Source organism: Daucus carota, chromosome 8 (assembly GCF_001625215.2).
Source record: "Daucus carota subsp. sativus chromosome 8, DH1 v3.0, whole genome shotgun sequence".
Lineage (NCBI taxonomy): Eukaryota > Viridiplantae > Streptophyta > Magnoliopsida > Apiales > Apiaceae > Daucus > Daucus carota.
The window spans coordinates 7,161,502-7,176,837 of NC_030388.2; positions in this window are offsets into that span (position 1 = coordinate 7,161,502).

Here is a 15,336-nt window from a genome sequence, read left to right on the forward strand (position 1 = left end):
AGAGGCTTGTGTGCTATTATTACACCACCGCATGTGAGAGTGTATTTGAACATATTTCATTTTATTTTCCGAAAAATGTCAATATTCCCGAAAACATTGGCTAAAGGGGGATATAGATATGAGAGATAAAATTAATTTAACTAATATACTTTTTGAAAATTATTTTTTAAGGTTCCACTGCCGAAAATAAAATGATAAATTTCTTCAGTTCCGTAAAATGTGTATACGTAACGCAACCAGAAGGATTTGTATACGTAACGCAACCAGAAGGATTTGTCGAACAAGGAAAGGAGCATCTAGTGTACAAGCTAATTAAGGGTTTGTCTGGACTTCGTCAAGCACCACAAGCCTGGTATGCAAAATAAAGCAACTGTTTAGAAAGCCTGGGTTTTACAAAATGTCCGTACCAGCATGCATATATTCTGGGACTGCAAGTTAAACAGACTGATGAGGGAATTTTCATTAATCAGTCTAAATATACCAGAAATCTGCTAACAAAATTTGGTATGCAGGATAGTTCAGCTGCCACTACTCCCATGGCCACAGCCACCAAGTTAGATAAAGATACTGGATCACCAGTAGAAATTACTAACTACAGAGGTATGATAGGCTCACTTCTATATCTCACTGCTAGTAGACCTGATATCATGTTTGCTACCTGTCTCTGTGCAAGATTTCAAGCAGATCCAAGAGAACCACATCTGATAGCAGTCAAAAGGATTTTCAAATATCTCAAGGGTAGAGTTGAGATGGGACTCTGGTATCCCAGAGAATCAGACTTTACACTGATTGGTTACTCTGATGCAGATTTTGCAGGATGCAAAATAGACAAAAAGAGCACAAGTGGGAGTTGTCAATTTCTTGGAGGAAGACTGGTGTCTTGGTTCAGCAAGAAACAAAAAAAAAATTCCACATCTACTGCAGAGGCAGAGTATATTGCTGCAGGAAGCTGCTGTACTCAGATTTTATGGATGAAAAATCAATTGTTGGACTATGGTTTATCTCTTACTCAAATCCCCATTTAATGTGATAACCAAAGTGCTATTGCCATGACAGGAAATCCAGTACAACATTCCATGACCAAACATATCAGCATAAGATATCATTTCATCAGAGAACATGTGATGGAAGGAACAGTAGAACTTCACTTTGTTCCAACAGATCAGCAGTTAGCAGATATCTTCACCAAACCTTTGGATGAAGCAACATTCACCAGACTTGTAAACGAATTAGGGATGATCTCTGGTCCTCTCTAAACTCTGTTACATTCTCTCATAAGATATCTGTTATTAATCTCTTTTATAAACTTGATCTACAACTGCATCTGTTATTCTCTGATCTAAACTCTGATGATTATGCACTAACATGACAAACTCTGATATTTATACTCTGATCCGACAAACTCTGATGACATGAAATTTTTACTGATAGATGACTTTCCTGTGAAAAATGTGTTGCAAATACTTGAATTAGATCATGAAAAACTCTGGAGTCTGATTTTTGAGACATTACATATGTGGGAATCTATGTTACACAAAACATGATTTAAATTTGTTACTTAGACTGCCTTACTTCTTAAATATTAGATAAGTACTTAGTGAAGAACTTGCTTTACTCCCCTTATGAGCTAAGAGTGATTAGGTCTCAGATATGGATCACAAATTTGTTTCTTCTCAGAAAAGAAAAGAAAAGAAAAGAAAAGAAAAGAAAAGAAAAGAAAAGAAAAGAAAAGAAAAGGAAAATTATCTCAGGTACTCCTTTGAGATCTTAGAAATTTTGTGAGAGGAAAGATCCAAGTGCACTGCTGGTTTTAAGCAGAGGCATCAGAAAAATTGTATTTTTCTTGGAGACCTTTCGCAATCTCTGATTACTTGAGAAATACACTGAGAAAATAAAATTCTGATGAAGGTTATGCCTCACTTACCATGAGAAGTTTCCTTTCAAAAGATAAATGATATAGAAAAGAGAAGAAAACTTAAACTCTGATCCATATTGTGAGAAACTCGGCTTATGAGATGGTTAAAACATCTTCTGTACATCTGATTCTTTCTAATATTATTTAAGAAATTTGTCAATCTCTGTTACAATTAGAGGAATCATGTCAACACACACCTTTCACTCCGCATCTGTGATCAACAAATTTTACGACTCTGAGTGATTTATGATTAAATTCAAATAATCGTTTGCAAACTCTGAGGAAAAATTGTTATTCAGACTTTCACTGTTTATGTCTCATCAGTACAAAATTTTCTGAAGAATCTCAGTTTTGTCTCATAATTTGCCATTTATTTAAACTCTGCTCAATGGTCAAACATCTGATTCTATTCGGAGTTTAAAATAAATGATTTTTGGTCACGAGAATATTAGATTTAATTGTCAAACGGTACAAAATCCATTTGAATTCCTGAGTGTAGAAAAACACGGTAAATAATTGTGTTTTCTCGGTAATTGTTGCACTGTAATACACATTTACACTACACTGCACGCTTGTCATGATTACATCTCCACTACCTTATTTTCTGACCGTTAGACATCTGCCACGTGTCCCACTAACACCGAGAGTCAGTACATCGTGTATACACACATATATATCGTTTTTGAAAATTTATTTTCACTTTTTACACATGATATTTTACTGTCTCTCTCTCTCTCAAACTCTCTTCTCATTTTCTCACCAGCATTTCATCAAACACCTTATCTGCACTATCTTAAACTCTCATTTTCTTTCAGAAATCATGTCGACAACAGCTTTTGAGTTCAATGGAGCGAAGTTTGTAACCAACAACTACGCTGCCATACTAGATAACGATGAAGCCCCCAAAGAGTTTCATCTTATTCAGGACTTCTTGGCTCACAGTGAGCTAATGTATGCTCTGACTCAGCCGGAGTCCATCTCTCCTTCTCAGGTTCTCACCTTCTGGAGGACTGCTAATTATGATGATGGGGGTGACCATGGTTCTCCATCACTGACCTGTGATTACGAGGGTCAGGAGTACGTTGTTTCACCAGCGACTATCAGGAAGGCTCTTCATCTTCCTGAACAGAAGAAGTTTGATTCTTCAGTCCCTACTCAAACTCTGAGGGACATGATGATTTTCCTTGGGTACACAGCAAGTACTGAATTTTCCTTGGGTACACAGCAAGTACTGACAAGATGGGAGAGCTCAAGCGTCCAAACCTCTGCAAGGAATGGAGCTTTTTCTATGACTGCATCACAAGAGCATTTGGAAACAAGTGCAGTAACTTCGATGCTATTCCTATATTCAGCCAACAGATCGGGTACTCTCTAATTCATAACCTTAAACTTGATCTTTCTACATCCATATTGCGTTTTATTGGAGATAGGATACAGGAGAATATGAACATTGTATATTATGCTAGATTTTGTCAGCTTATATTCTCTTACTGTTTTCCTGATGTACCCATCCCTGAAACTGGTAATGAATTGCCCTTTAAGATCACCAAATGTGCCTTTACTGATCTTATTAAGAAGGATAGTAAGAAACCAAATGTGCTTGTGTTTGCTATTCCTGTGACTGTACAAGATAAGTTAAGGGTAGCTCTGCCTGACAAGTATGCAGCATTATTCTCTGATGAGAATATACCACAGCCTCCCCCTTCTACTGTTGACCCAGAACCAGTCCCAACCTCTGGTCCTTCCCAAAAGGGGCCAGTTGTAAAATCTACTCAAGCATTACCCTCTGGTTCTTCCCAAAAAGGGCCAGTTGAAACATCTTCACCCAAGAGGATTCTCAGGTCCACTAAATCCCCAACCAAACCCTCCCCTCCTCATAGAAAAAGAAGATTTCTGCAGAAAATATCAGACTCTGACTCTGATGAAGCACCTCCACCTACTCCACCAGCAAAGAAACAGAGAAAGAAAATCAAGCCAACCACAATCACTAATCTGACTGTTGAGCCACCTCAGTCAGAGGATCCAACACAGGCTTTGATCCTATTCTCTGATCAACCCTCTGGTGCAGAGCCTGTTATGATTGAACCTATCACTGCAATTCCACTTGACACAGTGGCAGCTGACACACAAATGTCAGAATCATTCTCTGAGAACAATGATCAACCAACAGTGACAAAATCTGATGAAGGGTTGAAGTTGAATCAGGAATCTCTGATTCAACATGAAAATATAATTGCAACTGATACTCTTGTGTCAGAAAAGGATTCTGATGTTCCAAGTCAGTCAGAAGATGCACAGATAGAGTTGGTCTTGCAAATGATTCAAGATTCTCTGCTTCAACCTGAAGCTATTGTTGCAGCTCCTACTCAGGAGATTCCTATAGATGCTACCTCTGATGCAGCTACTGAAGCTCTGGCATCACATACTCTGAGTTTTTTTGCTGATGACAATGAAGATGATGATGTAACAGAGGTCACATTCACTCCCATACAGACACCTGGTCTTCACCTCTTAATCTCTGAGCCAGTCAGAGACACTACACCTGAAAGGGCTGATTCTCAAATTAAAGTACTATCACCAGTCAGAGAATCTTCTCCTATCAGAGCTCCCACAGTTCCAAGCTCTCCACTTCCAATCTCTGTGCCTGCCAGAAGAAAAGTCTGCAATTTAACTTATTATCAAAGGATGTGCAGATCTACACCTCATTCTATTGAGGACAGACTCACTTCCATTGAGGCCACTCAAATGTCTATGCAGCATACTCTGACTGATTTGAGCTCCTCTGTAGCTCAGCTGGTTAAAGCTCTTACCTCTGATAATGTCAAAAAGGGGGAGAAAGTGCTTAAAGACAAATGCAAAAATGACCAGCTATTAATGAACAAAAAGTCAGATGATGATGATGAAGAGGAAAAGAAGGAAGCTGCTAAGGAAGCTGTTAGTGAAGACAAATCCATTAAGCAGTTGGTACAGATCAGGAGTAATAAGGATGCAAACTCTGAGAGACCCAGAGAATCAAAACAGAAGCACAAGTCTATAGAACTGACTGTTATGTCTCAAGCTCAGAGCATAAGTAAAGCAGTCAGAGATTCAAATGTTATATCTAAAGAAATAGCTCTTGTGAACTCTGAGGTTGAAAAGAAGAAAGAAGATCTGATTCTTGGAGCTGATAAGTTAATTGATGCTGGAGATCCTGAGTCTCAGAAGTTCTGCCAAACTCTGAAGTTCAGAGGCAGAGAAACCACTCTTTTCTACAAGTCTCCTTCCTTGCAAGCAATTGATGAAGCTATGGCAAGGAAAATATTTGAAAAAGAAAATCCAGGAGTGGATATAGAAGCCATCAGACTTGAGGAAGAAAGACTGGCTGCTGAGAAGAAGAAGATCAGCAAGACAAAGTCTGATGAGCAAAAACAGATTACTGATCCCTCACAAAAACAGAAGATTCCAAAGCAAAAGGGAATTTAATTAGTGAGGTGAACTACACTGACATCAACAGACCAAGAACCAGGTCTCAAACTCAATTTGAGTCTGATGCAGTAGACAAAGGGAAGAAACCTGTTGATGGGGTTCCTTCAGTTTCTCCTGTGATAAAGAAATCAGTGATCAAGATAGCATCAGAAAATCCTTCTCAGAGGATGATCGAGCTAAGCAAGAATGTGAACATAATTGCTGATGTATCTGATCAAGTAGGAGAAAAGGAAGCTGGTTTAACCAGAAGAAGAAAGGGTGATGACAGATCAATCTCTGACATGACTTTAACCTCTGACAATGCTCAAGTTAAAGCTTCAGTAACAAAAGATAAGATTGAAAATGTTAAAGCCTCCTGGCTGAAGATAAACTCTGAAAAGACTCAAGATCAGAAGAAAAAGAGTCTCTTTGGAAGCCTTGGTACAAGCCTGTACAAGGAAAGTCCAATGCTCACCAGAATCAGGACTCATGGAACCAGAGGAAAGGAATCTTATGACACAACTGGTTTAGGTCACAGGAAGGAGAAAATTCAAACAGATTCAGTAACCATTTTCAGAGATCCTTATCCTCTGACTGAGAAAGTGGGAGATGCTGTTACTCAGAAGGACCTAGATAAAGTTGAGTCAGTGCAGATCCTCATGGATACTCATGATGGCACAGGAGATAAAGAGAAGATTGCTCTATTTTTGGAATCTGGCAGAGTCTACAGAATCTCAGAAGCTGATTTGTTGCTGAAATCTCTGAGAGAACTGGAACATTTTCACTATATGCTGGAGATCAAGAATGAAGTTACTCAGAGATGGTCTGATCTGATGAAGAGGACTATAAATGAAAAGAGAAGATTTTATGGAGTAAAGTCTGATGAGGAATACATTCCAAAGATAGCTCAAGATGATGGTTCTGAGATTTGTATGGAAAAGAATAGCTCTGTGATGGAGACTATTGCCAACACCAGAATTTTGGGTTATAACAATGATGCAGACAGACCAAGGGTGATTCAGCTTGGGGAAGCAATGCAGAGAAGCAAGGTAAATGCTTTGAGAGCAGCTATCTATCAGACTGGGGATGAAACTTAAGAACTCAGAAATGTCAAAGCCCAGATGATCCAGACCTTAAAGCTGAAAGAAGAAAATCTGATCAACCAGTTTGTCAGAGAAAGCTATGGATATAGGTTGATTTGATAGATAGTTCTGCTGGTTCTGTAAGTTGTAATTAATTTTATAAATTAATTATTTTATGCATTTGTCCTTGATAGTTTTTGACATCATCAGTACATATATATATATAACTTGTTCATTCTGTCTAATGCACAAGTTGGGGGAGATTGTTGCATATTTGATGATGTCACAGGTATCTAACTTGTTTAGTGTGCAGAAGCAAATATCAAAGTTTAGCTGAAATCAGAGTTTAACGACTGACAGCTGGATCAGAGTTTATCGATGATCAGAGTTTGCAGGCGGCTGATTCTCAGGAGCAGATCTGACTAAATAAGGAAGATAAAGATCAAGGGAGATTATGCAAATCAGGACAACAGAAGGATAGCTACTGATTAGATTATTTTAGGAAGCAGATAATTATAAATCAATTAGTAGATATCATGTAACTGTGTATATAAACACAGGTTAGGGTTTACTCTAAAAGAGTTAGAACATCGAGAATATTATTCTTGTAACCCAGCAGCTCTTAGTGATAAGATATAAATCACTAAGAGAGTTTTTGTAACCTACTGAGTATTGTGAATAAGAGTTTACTTTGTTGAATCTCTTATATTGACGTAGTTTGTTATTGATTGTGTTCACTATATTAATCTATATAGTGAGTTAATTCAGCCTAACACATCAAGATTGCTTTTCAAAAAGTGTACCATCTTCCTTCTCATCACATTGTCAAGACGGATACCAATGAATAAGACTTTCGTAGCATCATTCTCATCAACCAGGATCCCAACTGTGTCCTCGGCTGGTCCTACCTTCTGCAGTGTTTCCGGTAGTCTGGGGTCAAGATCGACATCTCTTAGATCGTCATCATCAACCTTCGGATGAGCTGTGCCAGCAGACTTCGAACTTTCACCTTCAAACGGGGGAAGCCTTGGATAATCTGATGGGTGTAATGCTGGATCATCAATAACCATCTTTCTATTTCTCGCCCGCATCAGCTTTTGCTCTTCTGTTTCATCTTCGCTGGCTTCTTCGACTATTCCTTCGATGAATGTGCTAGATGGCACAGGCGGAGGTCCTTCGATCTGCAATATAGTCTGGTTGGGGAGTGTGGTTTCCGCCCCCTTCCATTCTAACCTCTTCTGGTTTTCTTCTTCCCATCCAATTTGCTCTGAGTTCTCTTCCTCGGGGAACTGTACTGTATAGATCATATTGGTGGAGGCTTTGGTGAACCTGAGTGGTCTAAAGGATCTCTTTGTCTCCTCCGCATTCTCTTCTTTGAAGTCGAGCATCTCTTCGTCAGGATCAATATCAGCTTTGAACTTCGAGGCTGTCTTTATGGTACGGTTATAACAATCCCTAAAGTCATATTGACACCCTTTGATGCATCCTACCCCCCTGGGAGTTGGGAACTTCATAGACAGATGATATATGGAGGTTACAACTCTCATGTCCTTCAAAATAGGCCTCCCTATTAGAGCATTATAGTAGGCTGGGGCTTCTACGATCATAAATTCAGCCACTTGGGTAGCGGAGACCAGGTCCTCTCCGAGCGTCACTGGTAGCCTTATGGTCCCTTTAACTCTGATTACATCCCCCGTGAAACCGTATAGGTAAGTTGTCTTTCGAGTCATATCCTTGTCTAGTAAACCCATCTTCTGGAAAGTGGAGTAGTACAATAGGTTTACGGAGCTGCCATTGTCCACAAACACCCTGTGCACGTTCCTTGATCCAATCCTTACATTTACGACTAGAGCATCAGCGTGGGGGTGATGGACCCATCGAGCATCTTCCTCTGAAAATATGATCTGAGTATCCTCTTCCTTGAACAACTTAGGTGGTCTCTCCGAAAGACGAAAGACATTAGTGAGAGGGGGTTGTTTAGCTTCTCAAGCATACCTATCCATGGCACTCCTGCTGTCTCCTCCCACATGTGGACCTCCAAAAATCGTATGAATGCTACCTTCTCTGGCTGTTCTTGGGGGTTCACTAGATGCAGGTGCTTCAGACTCGGCTTCGGGTACTAAAGTGATGATGGGAGTATCCTTATGCTTTTTCACCTCTCTAACAACCCAATCCGTCAGCTTACCATTCCTGATCAACTGTTCAATCTCTTCCTTAAGTTGGCGACACTCGTGGGTATCATGACCATGTGATTCGTGGTAGGCACAAAACTTCTTCTTATCTTTGACTTGAGTAGAGGTCAGTGGGTTTGGTTTTTTAAAGATCCCTGATTTCTTGTTTACCTCGAATATATGTTCAATAGATGCAACCAAGGGAGTGTAATGATCGATATCTGACCTTCTTCTTATAGGGCTAGGTTGGCGTGGTGGGCTGTTCCGTTCTTCCGAGACAGGTCTGATATCAAGGGCGTTGACCGTATTCTTTTTCTCCTTCCGGGGACTAGGTGTCCTATCTCTCTTCCTTTGCCTAGATGTCCTTGATGAACTGGCGTCATGTCTGGTAATACTTGCGAGAGCCTCTTCCTCCCTCTTATATGGTTCCGCCAAGAGATACAGGGCTGCTAGCATAGGTGGATCTTTCCTCTGAAGTGCTTTCCAAAAGTTCGTGCCTACTCTTACTCCTGCTATCAAGAAATTCTTAACGGTCTCGTCGGTTGCTCCTCTCACCTGTGGGACTTCAGCGTTGAACCTCCGGAAATAGGCTTGAAGTGTCTATCCTTCCTTCTGTCTGATATTGGCTAAAGTGGTAACATGTGGGGCATAATGGATTGATGATTGAAACTGAGTGAGGAACATCCTACGCATCTGCTCCCATGACCCAATGCTACCCGGTCCGATTTTCTGAAACCATTGGTGGGCGTTTCCCCTCAAAGTTGAAGCTAAAAGTCGACACTTGGTCAGATCAAATACCTGGTGTAACTCCATCTCCGTTGTAAAGCGCCCAATGTACTCTGCCGGATCCGTTGTTCCATTATACCTTAGATCTCCTGTGCCTCGTAAGGTTGCCGGTAGGGGGGATTGTCGTACAGCGGTGGAGAAGGGGGAGGCTGCTTCCTCTGGAACCGTGTGTCCTTGCACGCCAAATTGTACCAACAATCCTTTCAGAGCGTCAATAGATACACCATCTAGTCCCGGAATCATTACCGGGTTACCTTGTGGAGGAGGAAGGTTTCCTTGCGGAGGAGGAAGGTTTCCTTGTGGAGGAGGAGGAAGGTTTCCTTGTGGAGGAGGAAGGTTTCCTTGTGGAGGAGGAGGAAGGTTTCCTTGTGGAGGAGGAAGGTTTCCTTGTGGAGTCGGGCCTCGGTTATTGGTAGGCGTCGGGCGTCTGTAAGACTGAGATGTTGAGCTACGGTACATCGGAGGCGTCGGGCGACGATGGTGAAGAGGCGAGGGTCGTAGGTAATCCTGTCGGTAGTCTTGAGACGAGTCCTGATGATAGCCTGAATGATAATAACGAGAAAAGCCTTGGCGATAGCTTCGATCTCTGGGAGGTGAAAGGGGGCGATTCTGCCTGTAAGAGTGATTCTTTTCCGGGGTCTCCCGCTGATAATAAGGCTTTCTCCTTGTTGGTTCCTTCGCTCCCAGAGGAGCGCTTTTCCTCAATGGTGGTTCCAAGGATTTTCTTACTACCTTCGATCGGTGGTGGGGGATGGTCCTTGGCTTCACTTTTGACGGTTGCGAGTCGATGTTGCTGCCTGATACTGCGGATATCCCAGGCCAGTTCTTCTTCGTGCTTTCTATAGGCCTCCCGACGTTGCTCTTCGGTTAAGGATTTGTCAATGTATTGGGAGATCACGATTTTTGCTTGTCTTTTGTCTTCAGGGGGACGTCGCGTCCCGGGAGTATCGTAATGCAAGTTCCGGGGTGTTATAGTGCGAAACCTATCATCAGCCTTCTTGTGTGACTCTGGTGGTTCTGTTATGGGTTCTTTTCCCTGGCGATGTGTCCCATGGGAGGACCTTCCCTTGCTCTTATCTCTTCCAGTGTGGTGACGACGATTCTGTTCGTGTGGCTTCCGGGTGTCTCTTGGCAAAGACCGTACCACTTCTTCCATGGAGTCCAGGTGGGCGGAGACAGCTTTCATGGTATTGGTGAAGGTGGCGAAGGTATCAAAGATTTGGGTGTTGGACATCATGATGGGTGCTTGTATGGTCGTCAAGGGAGTATTGAGTAGGGATTTTTGATTGTCGGACGGTGGCGGCGGTGGCGCATCAGTAATCTCGATGACAGTTGGGTCCACCGGAGCCTTCTGGTTCTGATCCATAGCGTCGTTCTTCATATCCTGAGACATCCTTCCTCCAATAGATGTCAAAAGCCCCTCCTTCTAGCGCCAATTGTTAACGGAGGAATCTGGTGATTACAAGATTCAGGGAGGGTTGCTGGAACTTGTGGTGGACGATGACGGCGGACGACGGAGTATGGGTGGTGATTTTGGGTTTGGCTGAGATCGTTCAGGGAATCAGGGTTTTCTCACAAGATCGAAGGAGTATTCTCTCTTTCAAGGGTTGTGACTTATCCCCAAACGATGTGCCTACGTACCCTATTTATAGGGATCAAGCCAGACGTAGTTCTTGGGGAACAAGTAACCTAATCAGAATAGGTTTCTCATTCCTTGGTTCCAGCAATGGGCCAGCGCCTAAGATCAGATGGATATGGGCTTCTGGAGCCCAGCTTCTTCCAAGGAGCACGAAACTAGGTGGGCTGACCAGCACTAGCCCATGTGAACCTCCCCGGACTCAGCTGTATGGGCTAGCCCTCCGTCCTCTCTTAGGGCGAGGCTGATGGTGGGCCTGGGCCCAAGATAAAACAATAATTATTAGGCCTGAGAACCAGGCGTATTCGGTCCTTTCCACACTGGGCGAGGAAGGCAAGCATTGGACGAGGTCCTTCAACAATGGGCGAGGACTCCTCGAGGACAGGCTGCTAGTCATTGGGCCGCGAGGTCTAACACATACCTAGGACGAGGGTCCATACTGGGCAAGGACCCTTACTGGGCGAGGACCGTTCTGCTAACCCGGGTCCATTTGTTGCTGGTCTTCTCTTCCCGGGCCTCATAGATGGCGAGGTCCTTATATTGGGCGAGGATAATTCCGAAGATTGGCCCTTTCCCTGAATTGAGGCGAGGTTCACGCAATCATCTGCCGAGTTGATATTTGGCCATAACATCTATAATAATGATGCATAGTTGTATCAAATTATCTTGTTTTTTACAACTTTAGCTCGAGCGGGAGGAAGACTCTTATTGATAGCCTATATCAAGACGAGGATTCAAAGAAATCTGTTATAGATCGGGCAGAAAAGGTGCTTCAAAGCATACCAGTTCAATATCCTAAATTTTCAAAACTGATGGTTCAATCCAATATTTCCAACAGTTTTTGGTTCGTATGCATCTCATACTCTCCTAGTAAAACTATTTGCTTATTGGTTTTGTAGACAAAGTCGTCATCATTGAATTAAAAATTTTCTTTTGTATTTATTTCGAAAATAGATATTATTAGTAGACTTTTGTAATTTGTACATGCCAAGTGAAGATGCTAAAGTTGTCTTGGTGGATGAAGCTGGCCAAGGGAGGGACACAACATATCTAGCAAAACACCATGGTCGGAGTGCTCGTTGGAAAAAGTTTGCAATGGAGCATGAGCTTGTGAAAGCAGATATATTGGTATTTCATATGATCACTGTTAGGTCCTATAAACTCACTATATAAGTTTATATAGTGAACACAATCAGTAAAGCAGAATGACAATATAAGAGGTTGAAAACAATAAACTCTTATTCACAAAGCTTGAATGGTTACAAAAACTCTCTCAGTGATTTATATTGTATCACTAAGAGCTGCTAGGGTTCTTGACAATATACTCGATAACTCAACTCTTATAGAGTAACCCTAATCTGTGTTTATATAGACACAGTTACAAAATCAATCTCTGATTTGATATCCTATAAATCAGCTATGTATTCTATCAATCCAAGATTGCTCCAGTTTTCTGTTTAGTTTCCATAGTCAGCAAATCACTCCTCCGCTTCTATCCTTCCTTGAAGTATATCCGCTTCTGAGCTCTTTCCACGTGTCAACTCTGATGAGTCTTGACTATGTAAACTCTGATCAGACTTTATCAAACTCTGGTCAGACTTTACTAAACTCTGATCAGCTTCATCAAACTCTGATCAGCTTCCAGTTTAAACTCTGATCACTCCTGTTCTAAAATAAACTTTAAGAACATTAGTAATCATCAATTATATCTAACAATCTCCCCCAACTTGTGCATAAATATGTTATGTGCAAGTTAACAGATAATTGATGATGTCAAAACAGTTAAGTCAAATGCAACAGAGTTTAACTATATAACAGAAAACTTTTAACACTTACAGATACTTTATTCCTTAGCTTCATAGACACCATTTGCTGTCTTTAGATATCCTCTGAGGAGTTCTCTTTCAGCTTCTTCAAGTACTGTAATCATCTGTCTCTTGATCTCTCTCAGCTCTGGATCTGAAACTCCAGTTTGATAAATTGCAGCTCTGAGATCATATATCTTATTTCTTCTCAAGTCTCTATCCAGCCTGATATTGTAAGCTTTATCAGACTCTTCATTAAATGCAAGAGTTCTGATTCCAGCTATTGTTACTATTTTTGCTGAATTTTTCTTCATCTCAACCAGCTGTCCTTTATGATTGAGGTATTTAGGAATGAAAGGTCCAGCATTTTTGTTTCCTGTAATACCCATCTTTCTTCTGATTTGATCTTTGAGCAGATTGGAGATGTGTTGACATGACTTGTTCTTTACTAGAAATATGTGTGAGACATATCTCAATTCCTCCCAGTGTTTAGCATACAGATCAGCTTCAATTACTCTAAACACTGTCCCATCAGACATGAAGTAGATAAGAATGTTATCTCCTCTGTCATTCTTCACCAGCTGGACTGAATCAAGTTTGTCCATTTTTTTCTTGCAATGCTCCAGTCTTGGGAGCACAGAGAGATGAGGGGTCTGTTGACATTGATCCTATACTCTGATCAAATTTTTCATATTTAGATCCCAGCCCTCCTTTATCTCTTCCTGCTTTACGATGAGAGATTGGTTGAATTGAGCCCTTTTCAAAGTTAATCTCAGTCATCAGACTTGGCTTTGCAAATCCTGCCAGTGGAGTAGTTGTTGGTTTGAACACAGCTTGAGCTTTGTCAGAGGTTGTGTCTTTCTTTGCTTCCTTATTAACTTGAGCTATGTCAGAGGTTAATCTTCCTTTTTGTGATTCTGCAACATGAGCTTTGTCAGAGATTGCAGCTTCTGATTTCTTTTCCTTTACAACTTGATCTTTGTCAGAGGTTGTAGACTTCTTCTTATCCCAGCCTTTTTCAAGGTGTTCATCTACTTTGCTTTTTCCCTTGGATGTATACTCAACTTTAGAGTATATCTTTTTGACTGGTAAACTCTGATCAGCAACAGTAGTTTCCTTGATAAGTATCCCTTTTTCTTTTGGCTTGGTAGTTGGTTTTGCAGGCTTTTGAATCTTTCCAGAGTTTATAGCTTCAACATGTTCTTTCTTCAGCTCAGCTTCCTCTGCAGCAATCAACTCCAAATCCAATTTGGCTTCTGGATTTTCTTGTTCAAAGATCAATCTAGCAAGTTCTTCATCAGTCAATGGTCTATCTGATCCAGCCACTGGTCTTTGCTTTGACCCAGATGTGACATTATGTGTTGGCACTGGAACAGACTTTTGCTTAGATTTTGAACTGTCAGAGTTTAAACCTCTTCCACCAGTTGCAGCTTGGAATCTTTTGTTCTTTGTAAAGTCATCCACATCATCATCATCATCATTTTTCTTTCTCTTCAGAGCTTGAGAAGTAGACTTGCATTTGACTTGTGCTACTCTCTCCCCCTTTTTGACATCATCCTCATCAGGAATCAGTATTGAAGTTATCAGAGAAAGTGAAGATTGGATGGCTTCAAGCTGTTTGGACATTTTCTCTTGAGTAGACTCAATGGTGGACATCCTCTTTTCCAGAGATTCATTGGCAGACACCAGCTTCTTCACATCATCTTTCAGAGGTAGTAGAGTCCTTTTCTTCTCCATAGTTTGAGTTTCCTTGAGACTGGCTACCTCTGTTCTGAGACCATCTATAGACTTAGATGTCTGAGGTTGAGCAGGATGAAATGTCCTTAGATAAAGAACTGTAGCCTTGAGGCTTGACATGACATCAGAGTTTGTGATTTTATTCTCTGCCATAGATAGAAAATCTTCAGCTTTTGCTGGCTCCAGAGAATGCTGGTGGCTCAGCCAGAGTTTATCCCATACCTCATTTGGTGGATCAACCTGAAGATCCCTTGGAAGTGGCTCAGAGTTTGTGTTCAGAGTTTGCAGCCTGACATTATATTGGCTGGTAGACTCCCACTTTTGCTGTAGATTTGACAAAGGAACTTCATCATCATTTTCATCATTGTCATCATCTGAACTGTCATCATCCTAATCATTATCGGATGCAGGATTAGCAACTTTCTCAACTGGATCTTGAACAGATTTTTCTTGAGCATCAGCTTTTGATTTGCTAGGCTCTTCACCAGCCTTAGCAAGGAATTGCAGTGCTTCCAATGCTACCTTGTCAGATTCATCAACTACAGCATCTGACTTGTAGTTTTCTGGAGCTGTATCATGAACAATGGCACCCTCAGGAATTTTCATTGGAGAATGAGGAATTGGTGTGGAGGGTCCATGATCAGAGACTGGAATTTGAGAATCAGATACAGTAGTCTCAGCTTCAGCTGTAGCTTGCTCCTTGCATATAATTTCCTCATCTACTTCAGATGAAGTAGAAGATGCTGTAGCAGTTGAGAGT